Source organism: Musca autumnalis, unplaced genomic scaffold (genome assembly GCF_047663935.1).
Source record: "Musca autumnalis isolate F117 unplaced genomic scaffold, ASM4766393v1 scaffold_5, whole genome shotgun sequence".
NCBI lineage: Eukaryota > Metazoa > Arthropoda > Insecta > Diptera > Muscidae > Musca > Musca autumnalis.
Genome location: NW_027412088.1, coordinates 117,234,903 through 117,247,622, shown reverse-complemented (window position 1 = coordinate 117,247,622; position 12,720 = coordinate 117,234,903). Strand labels below are relative to the sequence as shown.

The following is a 12,720-nucleotide window of genomic DNA, read 5'->3' as shown; positions in this document are numbered from 1 at the left end:
TGCTGGGGTGGCAGTCAATCAAAATGTTTTTGGATACTTTGGGCTAACCATGCGCATCGTTTTATGTCAGAGATTAACGATTGCAGCCATTAATTCAAATAAGAGAACATTAATGGTCTCCTTTGATCGTTATGTCTGTTGCTTTTATTTTAAACGTTTGCTTGGAATACTATAAAAAGTGTATGTTTCAGATAAATTTCAAATTTAATAAGAAAACTGAAATGTATTAAAATATACATTGTTGTTTAGTACCAAACTTTCATACGGATTTAAGCCGATTTATGCAAAAAGAATCGGAACTAGTAAACCAAACCCGGCGGCATTCGCTTCATTTTTATTTTTGTTTCCAATTGAAAATAAAAATATTCAATTATTTTAGTAACACTACTAACGCTCGTTCCAATGTTGACATGGATTATGAATTTATATAAACATATGTATGTATGTATGTATTTCCTTGAAATAGAATGTTCTCACAACGTTTGTGTATCATTATTGTGTGAGAGGTTCCGTTTCTCTGTTCTCTAAATGTTTTCAATCATCGTCGAACACTACATTTGATTGATTTCTAAAAGGCGGGGTGAGCGATTTTGTTTTTATACTTCATTCGACGAAAATCGTTTTAAAAAAGATCATTAAATTTGAAAGAACGATCGATTTAAAAGATCTGTACTGGGTGTTCGTATATGTGTGACTGTAGAAGCAAGCAGATATTAAGAGTAGAATTAAAACAGAACAAATTATTCCTTTTTATATTAAAACGATTTTTATGATCATTAGCATCGAAAAAATATTATTACCGTCATAAAATCATTTTAGTTTGAAACATACAAATGATCTCTGCTGATTGATTTCTCGAAATGCAAAAGCAAAACATCACATTAATTAATCGAATGATTTCGGGTGTATTTGTGTGTGAATGGTTATGATTTTTGTGTAGGAAATTGGTTTTGGGTTTCTTCTTTTTAAGTGCAACGACAAACAGAACGAAGGGAGATCCGTGCATTAATGCTATTGCTACAGAAAGAAATCACATTAAATTGTATTCAGTGGAGTGAATGCCACACACAACGACAGTATCGCGTTCATTCGACAACATTGGAGTGGTTCGCATCGTATTCGTAATACACATGCATGTTTTTATGTAGTACTAGCTGACTAAGATAAAATATAGTCGAGTGCTATAACTATTTTAACTTCTTTTTTAATATTTTAACGTATAAATATAGGAGATATGAAGGCGTTCTCTACCCATTCAGAGCTGTTATGGAGCTACTATGGTATTTTTGTATTTTTCAGAGGGTAACACTCCTCCTAAAGCCTTTTCGACTATAAATACTCCTACGTAGATTATATCGCTCATTTAGTCAAAGAGTGGCATAAATCAAAAAATGCGTTTTCTGAGTTAGCAATTTCTATTTTTTCTACAACTTCTACTTTATATTGTGTCAAATTTTCATGCTGATATCTCTAAAACTCAACGAGTTACAGCTCATTTACTACAAGCTTCGCATAATTCAACACAACAGTTTTTTGATTTTATGAAGCACTAAAACAATTCAAATCATGCTTGATCTTGCACAGAAATTTAGTACTGATATCTGGCTAGCTGTTTGCAAAATATGGCCCAAGTAGTTATTTTAGTTTTTGTGTAATAATCTTTTTAAGTTGGGAAGTCAAATTCCAATCGCGAACGTAAAACGCGTTTTTCTCGAAACTGGATTTTTTGAAATGTGTCACTCTTTGAGTAAATGAGCGATATACTCTCATACTATTAATTTCTCTTTATTTCTACATATTGGATTTAGATATACCTGAGTGAATTAAATTAAGAATAAAACCAGGTTTGAGAACCTTAAGCTTTAGGATAGTTGTAATTTATTTTATACATGGGACTTATTGTTTCCAGGTCATATACATATTAACATATTGTGATATATTAAATTACTCTTAGGAAAACTCCCACTTGTATTAATAATTTTTAGTCAAATAATGATTTAGATATATCATAATAAAACAAAATTCTTAAGAAGTCTTTCAAAGATATGATATTTAATAGCTGTAGCCTTGGTCAATTCCTTCCCAACTATAAGTACTTGTGTTTATAATGATGGTTTCTACTAAGTCTCTTCAGAATTTCATTGAAATTGGACATACGTAACAAAAAATGAAGTCGACCGAAAATATATCTGGCACATTTATTTTGTGACCAAATCCAGCCTCACATTCCAAATTTCATAAAAATTGAACATACATAGCGTGTTTGGTGCATAAAATACTTTAAATCGACCGAAAATATATATGGGAGCTGTATTCAAATCTGAACCGATTTCGATATAATATCTCACATTTATATCTAGAACAAATTCCGTCACACATTCCAATTTTCAGCGAACTTGGACATATATAGCGTGTTTGGTGCAACAAATACAGGAAATCGGTCGAAAATATATATAGGAACAATATCCAAATCTTAACCTATTTCGATATAAATTGGCACATTTATTTCTAGTACAAATTCCGTCACACATTCCAAATTTCATTGAAATTGGACATACATAGCGTGTTTGGTGCATAAAATACAGAAAATCGGCCGAAAATATATATGGAGCTGTATCCAAATCTGAACCGATTTCAACATAATTTGGCACATTTATTTCTAGACCAAGTTCCCTTACATATTCAAAATTTTATTGAAATTGGACATTAATAGCGTGTTTGGTGCATAAAATAAGAAAGTCGGCCGAAAATATATGTATGTATATGGGAGCTAAATCCAAATTTCTACATCAAATTCCGTCACACATACCAAATTTGGAGATTGTATCTGTAACAGCTCTAAAGATATTTGCATACAAAATCTAAATCTGTTGGAGGTATATCCGGGTCTGAAGCTATATCTCCAGAACAACGCGGAATTTCAAAAAATTATATAGCCTATTTTCATTCCAGGCGATGTAACAATGTAACCTAAACATTTCAGGAAGATCGGTTCAGCCGGTTTTGAGTCTACAAGGCACAAACAAATTAAAATTTTTCCAAGTAAGAGTTGAGTTTTTATAAGTATTTCTCCATGAAAAGTAAGGAAAATCTCAACAAATGTCAACCTTCTTATAGAAAATGTTCTAATAGGAAATGAAAGTGGCTTTTCAAAAACGAAAGTCGTTTAGAGACATTTCAAACGAAATGTCGGCTTCCCCATAGAAAAAATTACATCTAATGATGTTTTTTACAACAGTGGTAATTTTCAGCTATTTTCCTTTTCGTTGAAGGTTTCATTTAACGAAAATTTATCTTCCATACACTTTCCTTAATGAAATTGTAATCCATTTTAAATAAAACAATAATTCCAATTCGTTAAATGTATACCCTTATGCGAATAAGAAGACTTTATTTGTTATCATATTTTTTAATTTCTTTATAAATAAAATTAATAATAATTATAATTTTTTTTCATCCTAATTTATAATTTTTTTTCATTCATTCATTCTAAAAAAGATGAAATCTAGCTAAACTTTGGTTTTTACAATTACACAAAAAAATTTATATAAATATAATTTTATAAGCTCAAACATTGTGTTTTGTTATATTTTAATAATTTAAACATGCATATAAATAAAATTACTTAAATACTTGTTAAAAAAAACGTACATTTTTCTATTTTTTTACATATAGATATCTACATTGGAAACCCTCCACTTCTCAACACCCTCTCTTACCACCAAAGTAAGAATTGCCACAACTAAAATTGGCAAACGTAATTTGGGGCTAAATATTGGTTGTATGCCTTTTATGTGATATGATCTGAAACTCACCATAAATGCCCGAAGACGTGCCTCGAAATTCGTTTTTTTAATTGAATCTAATACAAAAAACTAAAATTTCAAGCTTCTACGTTCAAAAATAGCGATCGTATTCAAGAAACAATATATCGGAAATTGGGATAACATTGCAGATGTTGTTGTATTGACGGATATCATGTCTATAAATTATTGGAATTTCATAAAACTAATATTTTTCACATTCCATATTATTCCACAAAATGGATAGTTTCTCACAGAAAGTATAATTCTTGGAAAAAAGTTTGGAGTCGCTAGAAATTCATTGAAAAAGAAGATGCTGTTTCAAACTTTTGTTTTTGAAATTTATATTTATTAGGACTTTATTTTTCCAAATTTAACAAAATACCACACATTTTAACAATTGTTGTACCGCCTCTATAAGCTGTGTTATATTGTAAAGCACGTCGTTCATATCTTTGATATGAAGAAGTTTTTATGGGAAATATTTTTTTCTTAATGAACATTTTTTTGAACAGGTAGTGGTATCAACAAATTTTCAATGTTATGTCAAAAATTTCTTTATGTTATTGGGGAAATACAACAAAAATAATTTTGACACTTCATATGCTTACAGCTGGTGTGACACAACTACCTGTTCAATTTGCGTATTGTTTAAATATTGTATGTAATTTTGTATATTTTTACTAAAATTTTGTCAATTGGGAGATTTATGAGTATTGTTTAAATGGCGTATGTATTTTTGTACCCTAATATTATATTCACCCTAATATACACACCGAGATGTTTGCTTGTTGAGTTAACACTGTTTCTGTTGATATTCAGCAAGTCGAATTTTTTGTTATGTTGCTGTTGTCTTCTTGTTCTTTTGTTTTGTTTTGCCGTTTCGGCAATAAATTAGTTTTATCGATTTTTTTATTTTAATACACAATGCGATAAGTACACTTTTAACACCTTATATAAGTAAAATGTTTAGATTTGTTTTACATGTTTATTAAATACGATGTTATAATTGTTTAATGCATGCATTGTTATTTGTAATGGACTAGAACTTTTATGTAATTTTGTGTTTATTGCATCCCTTAAATTGTTTGCTTTTGTTAATGAGATATCATTTTTGTCCATCTCTGGTCAATATTTATGATCAATAAATGGTCCTAATTTGTAGATATATTAAAATCTACTTCGGACCCAGCAAAAACTCCCATTACCAAATAACGGGTTTATATAGAACTTTTTGGTAGTCGTAACTTGTATTTACATTATCAAACTTTCTTGTCCTTAAGCGAGAGACTTTTTTAAACTAAATATTTTGACGGGTTTTGACGCAACAATTATTTTTTTTAGTTAAACTCGAAATTATGGTTTTGATAGTTCACCATTTTTATACCTTCAGCCCTTAGGCTAGAAAGGGTATATGACGAAAAGTCCAAAAAATTTAATATTGATGAAGCCAAGGTTTGCACTATTTTAATACGCGAAATATTGCAGTATACCATAAGATATGACTATAGTTGGACCAAACGAAGTGGTTTTGATCAAAGCTCAAAAATGTGACTAAAAAAGTAATTTGCGCGGTAGTTATGACCGCGTAAATGAATAAAAATAGGTAAAAACACGTTAAAGCAAACGAGTTTTTTATGTTGTTATTCGATTGCCGGTCATAACGTTTAATTTACGGATATCTGCCCAAAGTAAAAATGGAAGAATACAAAATGAACATTACATTTTTAATGTATCATTTTTTGACAATCTCCACTACATCCACCTTTTATGGGTGATGACATTTTGAAGCCAGATTTTGGGTATTTCAAAAAACCAATAATAGTATTAAAGTACTCGCGATTATGCATAATTTGATATGAATATTGACTATGTAGATCCCACGGTAATCTACTGCCAAAGGCCAGAATTTAGTGCGATATTTTTTCTTTTCTTTTCAGTATTTACAATATCCCATTGAGTGTGCTAGGACCCCAAGACATTTTAGTTTTTTTTTACGGCACGGATCATATAAATCATTGATCGTGAAAATCCATCCACTAGAACGGCGGAACGCCTCCTGCAAAAACAGAAAAATTTGCGAAAAATGTTTTTGAAAATATCGCGGATTTAATCGCGTTTTCCGTGGATTGTTTCTTTTTCAAAGAAGAAACTGACACATCACTCTCGTTTTTGAGAAAATGGCGGTCTAAAAACTTTAGTGACATGAGTGCTGTATCCGATTTATCCCAAAAATAGTGTGTGATGCTACATCCACGGTTCTTGATGGATTTTATCGAAATAGGTTTAGATCGATATATTTTTTCATATTTGATAGTGAAATCGGATGCGCTTAAAAAGTGTATGCACTTTGTACAAAATATAAGCATTATACAGTTTTTACACACTTAACTGCTGACGATGCCAAATCTTAACGGCCAAAGTAAATTCTGGCAAATGTGTACAAATGAAAAGAAAAGAAATCGCTGTATTGGTAAACCGCATGCGCATCAAGTAATTTCGAGGATTTCGGGATTTACACGCATTTCAAAATGGATATTACCCGATACAGTTTTATTTCAAGATTTAAAGGAATTTAAAGTAGCCCAAAATTAATTTGAACGTCCTCCATATCTTCTAAATTTTTTTCAACTAACTCAAAATAAATTTTGAAAAAATATTTTCTCTTACAAAAAAGTTATCAATTTGCACAATATATGTTTTGTTTTTTCTATATTATGCAAGCCGATAAACGGATTTGTAATGTTTTGGATTCATTTGAATCTTCGCGATGTTCAGATTGAATTCTTGAATTCTTTTCCGATTTCCTCGAAAATTTGCAACTCCTTCACTAAAGTTATGGGACCTCAGTAATTATATAGTATTTAGGAAACCATAAATTAACAATGTTTCTAAATATAATGAGTAGCGTTTTTATAAGATTTTTTTCTTATAATCACAATAGAAACCGCCATAACTTTGGCGCGCAATAACCAAAACACATATGAGAATGGGAATTGTTTCTCAATCCATGTACCACAATCTTTCATATAGCTCCAAAAACAAAATTTGACATTTCCTCATATACACTTTGATACGACCAAAAATATGCCTCATCGAAATAACGGGTTTAGACCCCAAGTATGTTTGGACGAAATTCGTTTCAGACTATTTTGGAGTCGGTTTAGCCATGTCCGTCCGTCTTTCTGTCTGTCTGGTGCATACGATAACTTTTGAACAGATCAACCGATTCGAACCAAATTTTGGGTATCGTAATATTTTGTGCAAACTTAGTGTAAGTTCGGTCCACTCCTTCGGGTACCTCCACCACAAAAGTTCAAAATGTTTCTGTAAAATGGTGTGAACGATAACTCTCGAAGGGAGCAATCGATTTGGTCCAAATTTGCACATCGTATTATTCATTCGATATATAGGTTGGTTTCGAATATGGACTATTTTTGTCCACTCCCTCCATTTCTGAGGGGTATTTTGCCACCGTTGAAATTTCATGATGTTGCCTGGCCGTGGAATCGAACCCACGACCTTCAGCGTGAAGGCGGGTGTGCATACCATTCACCACGGTGACACCCTTTCAACTTTTATACTAATCCAAATTTTTGTCGGCAAGTTCAAATGTCCATAGGCTGTAGGTATATCTCTGTCGGCAAAGCAGACTGATACTTTTTAACTTGTTTTAATTCTGTTTCGCTTAAGGATAAGATTATTAGGTCCTAAATGATCCCACAACACATATGCTGATCGGTTTATACTGTTTCGAGCTACAGTTTGCGCCGCAAACATACATAGAAATGTAGCAGCAGAAACAAGTTAGAAAGTTTCAGTCGGTTTTGACGAAATGTATCTGCGAATATATACCATCAGATTATCATTTTAACGTTGAGTAGGGCTGGGAATACAGTCGAACTTCTCCATAACGAACCACTCATTTTCACCTATCTTAACCTCTCTAACTTCCCTATAACGAAAACTTCTCTATAACAAATTGATTTTAAAGCTCACACAAAATAACCTCTCTATAACGAATTTTTTCTCAAACTCATTTTTATTTAAGTTTACACAATAAATGAGAAACAAAACAATAAAAAAACAGACTGAGCCCGGCTGGGATTTGAACCCACGTCCTTGAAAACATATCAAAAAATGTTGTCACGGCGTGTTAGCGTTCAAAGCCAAAACTCATAACTTCAAAGGCAGCGCAAAAAAGCGTTTGTCGTGAAGAAAATATATTTCAGCGGCCAAATATCCGCGTAAATGTATAAAACACATTTGCATTTGAAAACCGAAAAGATCTAGGACAGAGAAGCCACTACATAGTCGATACGTCCGAAGATCTGCTTTACCACCAGTGAAACCAGGTAACGTAATTTGGTGACTATGTTGGTTCGAGTCCTTGGCTTTCGATCATCAAGCTTAACTCTAAATGAGAAAATTAATAAAAAATCATTAAAAATGATCTTCGCCCTAAAAAGGCAAAATTTCAAACAAACATCATTGACCAACACTCTTTTTATTGTAATTCACACCCAAAAAGGGAACTCTTAAAAAATGTGTGAAAAACGTTACATTTTCAATGACTGCTATGCTGATATAGAATAAAACATTCTCCGAAGGTACAAGCGTTAGTATATACTAAAAGAGAACACAAAAAAAAAAAACATTGTTCACAACATTCCATACGGGACAAGGGAGACTTCTCTCATATCAATGAGTGCACCCCGATTCATATTTAGCTCAATGATATGGGACCTACTGTTTATCGCCGAGTCCGAACGGCGTGTCTTAAGACACCACTTGTGGAGAAGTTTTTCAAGGCTGAAATACTCAGGAATTGCCGCCAACATTACTGAGGGGTATTTTGCCACCGTTGAAAAATGTTTGATGTTGCTTGGCCGAGGAATCAAACCCCCGACCTTCTGCGTGCAAGGCGGGCGTGCATACCATTGCACCACGGTGGCACCCAGAGAACACCATGTTTATCAATTTTTTGTTAAGATTCGGAGAGTGATGAATCGGACAAAGGTCAAGAAATTTCTGAGTTGCCCTCATTTTCCAAGTTATAGACATCGATTAGTATAATAACATCGAGTATAATAACAATGTCCTTGTCCTTTTTCTTCCATTCCTCATTTTAAACAATTTGTGGTAAAGATAAGTGTCAAAATCAAAAACAAATGAAATCACTCAAAAATGTATTTATATCTATTGGTATACACACTTTTGACATATTGTATTTGATTTTCCGACCTTCTATTTGGTATTAAAAATGAATAATTTTCACTAGCTCGAGGTCATTTGTTCAAATTCTCTCTTTATTTAGCAGGATATCCTGAAGATGCAATCTAACTTATTGCGAAATATAGATAAAAAAAGACATAATTTGAACAAGTAACCTCGAGCTAGAGAAAATTATTCATTATTAATACACACTTTTGTTTACTTTTTCCTCATTAATGTGGGTCAAATTAAACAATTTCCCCGATTTCTCTATAACGAATATCATTCACTCGAATCCGACTCCACAGACCTTAATGTAACGGTACCTCCAGACATTCGTATTTTGGGGCTTTTAGCCACATTATTCAACAGCAGTGGCTAAAATTTGGTAGTCTCCGTTGCACAGTGAGAAAATAATGCAGGTCTAGCGTGCAGAAAATAAAAGTCGGTGTTTTATTGTATGTATATCCATAATTAAGATAAGAATAGCTTTAGATTAAAATGTTTACTTCATTTAATGATATATTTGATCGATTTGTATTATTTATAACTTTTTGATATAACATACCTCCCATAGGGCGGTATCTCCCGAATTACGTAATTTTGATGATTTTAGCCGCATTATCCAACTGAAATGGCTGAAAGTTGGCATTTAGCCTTCGTTGTGGGTATAAAATATTCCGACAGAGAATTGTTGGTACAGGTCCACTTTTTGATATAGCCCCTATAGAGCGGCAACGCCCGATTTTCGTTACTTTTAAAATTTCACCCACATCATCCAACCGAAATGGCTGATTTGAATATATATAATTAATGTTGTAGGGTGTAATAAGAGTTAAAAATCACCCCATTCTGCACTTTTTGGTAATAAAACTTGTATTTAACATTTTTTTTTGGGGACCAATAACTACATTCATTGTTGCAGAGAATTGACTTTATAGATTCACGTTTTGATATAGCCTAATACCAATTTTCGGTATTTTGAAGGTTTTAGCATCATTATCCCACCGATATGACTGAATGTTAGTATTTGGGAGATACACAACTTTCCTCCAAAAACTTCTTTCGTAAATTCTACTTCATAGAGAAAACAAAAAGTAAATAAAAAATTAAGTTTCAGTGTTTTATTTATAAATTCACTAAAAACTAGAAAATAATTTCTCGGTTAGCCTCAATAAGTATATTCTTCCTCATGATGGAACCTCTCAAATAAAACGCATGCCGTTTAATTTTGCCACCATATTTAATTTAAATGCAAATTACGTTTTATTTGAGAGAACCACTGAGAAGTCCATAACCAAATTACAGTCAATTTAGACCGAAAATGTCGATAAAAACTTTAAATTGCCTGAAATTGGGTAGTAAACACATCAAGTCATCCGAAAATAATTAGTTTTTGTAATTACCGATAGATGCTGTTAGTTGGAGCAGTGTGAAAGTCGGCACTTAATTGTAAAAACAACAAACAAATGGTGTAAAATAGACACTTTTTGTTGTGTTGAGTCGCTGCATAAATATAGAGAAGTGAGACCAATGTTATAATGAACCGGGAAGCTGGTGGTGAGTACTTTCATAATATTAAAAAAAGAACTAACAATTTTGTAAAATTAGAGTAGTAAAATCCCTCTTTGTATGTATGTTGAAAATTATTTTTTACAAATATTTTTAAAATATATTTAGGGCCATTATTATATGTGTTCTTTTACTATCTGATGGATTTCAAAGCGCAAAATAAACCAATTTGTAAGCATTAAAAATATTATTTTTACATTGAAGGTTAATGTTAAGAAGCTCCTCCTTGAAATTCAATCATCACTTTTAACTTTGAGTTAACCGGAACGCTAAATATGTGTTCGGTAAATCCAAACTATAACAAAAGAAGACTTATAATAATGGGGGTTAAACTTTTAAAATAACTAAAAAAATAATTTCTTGTGTTTCATAATAATTCCATTCACACACAGAAATTTTAGGAAAAAATGTTTAATTTTGCCAATCTCTCAAATTAATTTCAGATATTACGCAAATTAACAAATGACGCACACCGAATCCATTCAACATTTAATGCCAAATCCTTGACGTAATCTCGGTGACAATGAGCAATAATCAAAATACTACCACCAGTTTCATTAACGAAACGAGATACAATTATCAGATATGTGTATAATCTGTCTATCTGCACTCAAACAAACCGATCTGAAGCACCGGTTTACTGACTGTAGATATTAAGCATAGTGTGGGAGATTGTTTTTCATTGGCTAAGGCAATGAGGCGTTGGCGACGACTACAACAAGTTGCTATTGATATTATTTTTGCTTTCCCTGTCGAGCGTGTAGGCATCTATGATAATTTAGGTTAGTATCGTGTAGCGAATGAAGAAAATATGTGTTTGTGTATGAATGTAGATTAAATCCGTTTTTGTTTTCTTTTCGTTTCATAAGTCACCTGTCAAAACAAATTAATCGGATTTTTCATTTTGCATAAATGTAGCCCCAACATGAAAATAAAAGCGAGTGGTTTGTGGTGTTCTTTTAATTTGATGTTGGGTGGCTCCCCTCTGCCTTTCGATAAAATTGCTTTGGAAATGTTAGAGAATAAACTAAAATGCTTGTATTGATTTATAAAATACATATGAAAAAAAAAACTGCTGATGCTATTGTTGTATGATGTTTGATTCTGTCTGGGGATTTTTTATTTTGATAATAAATGGACAGCGCCAACTGCAACTGCTGAAAACATGTTTGTTTGTTCAAAATATTTTGATTCCAGTGATTTCGAATATCGTATTAGATTATAAAACGTGTTCAAGAATTTTCACACAACAGCAATTTCGATAAATTGTATCTATATTTTGCATGAATTAGACTAATAGACTTTGATTAGAAATTGTTAAGTTCTTTCTTCTACAGCAGTGCAGGGAAGGACAATTTCTTTGAAAGTTTAGAATTATATTCTATATTTTTATTTATTTTTATAATATTAGTTTATATAAAAAATAGATACTATATTTTCAATAACGGTTTTTCAATTTCAATTTTTAACGGTTTTTTCATTTTAATTTGATGTTAAGTAATTACATTAAAGGGTAATTCATTGATTTTTTTACTTTTTTACCCTAAAAAATTTAATAATCCTTGGCCATCAATTGAGGTTAGACTGAAATGATCTCAAAGAGAAAATTTACTTTTAAAAAAATTGCTGGTAATGACAGGGGTTATTCGTCTTATTCAATGAAGTGGTTCGCGATTTGCTGCATGTGGAATTTTCAGTACCATGTCCATTACATAATTCGAATAGTCCCGATAATTGAGATGTCGCATACTACGCTCAATCGTGTCTACGATATAATGATCTATTGGGTAGTTAATATTTGACACAAAATTGATTTTTGGAAATACCTTTTCTATTAGGCTAATAATTGTATCAAAACATTGAAAGAATCGAACCGGTGCCATTTGAAGTTGTACCAGTATATTCTCCAAATTTTGAACTTAATAGATAAGAGATTTTCAAAAATACAATTTTTGTTCTTATGGAGTGCAAAGCATTTGGATTTCTATAGATTCAAACAAACAAACCATTCGGCATATCTACGGGCGAATAGTTATTATCGTGGAAAGAGGTGTCTGAAGGTAAGGTAGGCATTAGGGCTATAACCGCAAAAATACCACATCAAAATAAATTCATATATGTACATAAATTA

General features: G+C 31.9%; 1 long non-coding RNA gene across 1 annotated transcript in view; it reads left to right on the top strand.

Moving 5' to 3' along the window:
* Positions 1-11,458, top strand: part of LOC141405385 (uncharacterized) — an 88,198-nt gene extending 76,740 nt beyond the window's left edge. Inside the window, exons 2-3 of the long non-coding RNA XR_012413194.1 lie at positions 10,430-10,577; positions 11,033-11,458. This is a non-coding gene — a long non-coding RNA (uncharacterized lncRNA). The remainder of the gene's footprint in view (positions 1-10,429; positions 10,578-11,032) is intronic.
* The last annotated feature ends 1,262 nt before the right edge of the window (positions 11,459-12,720 follow it).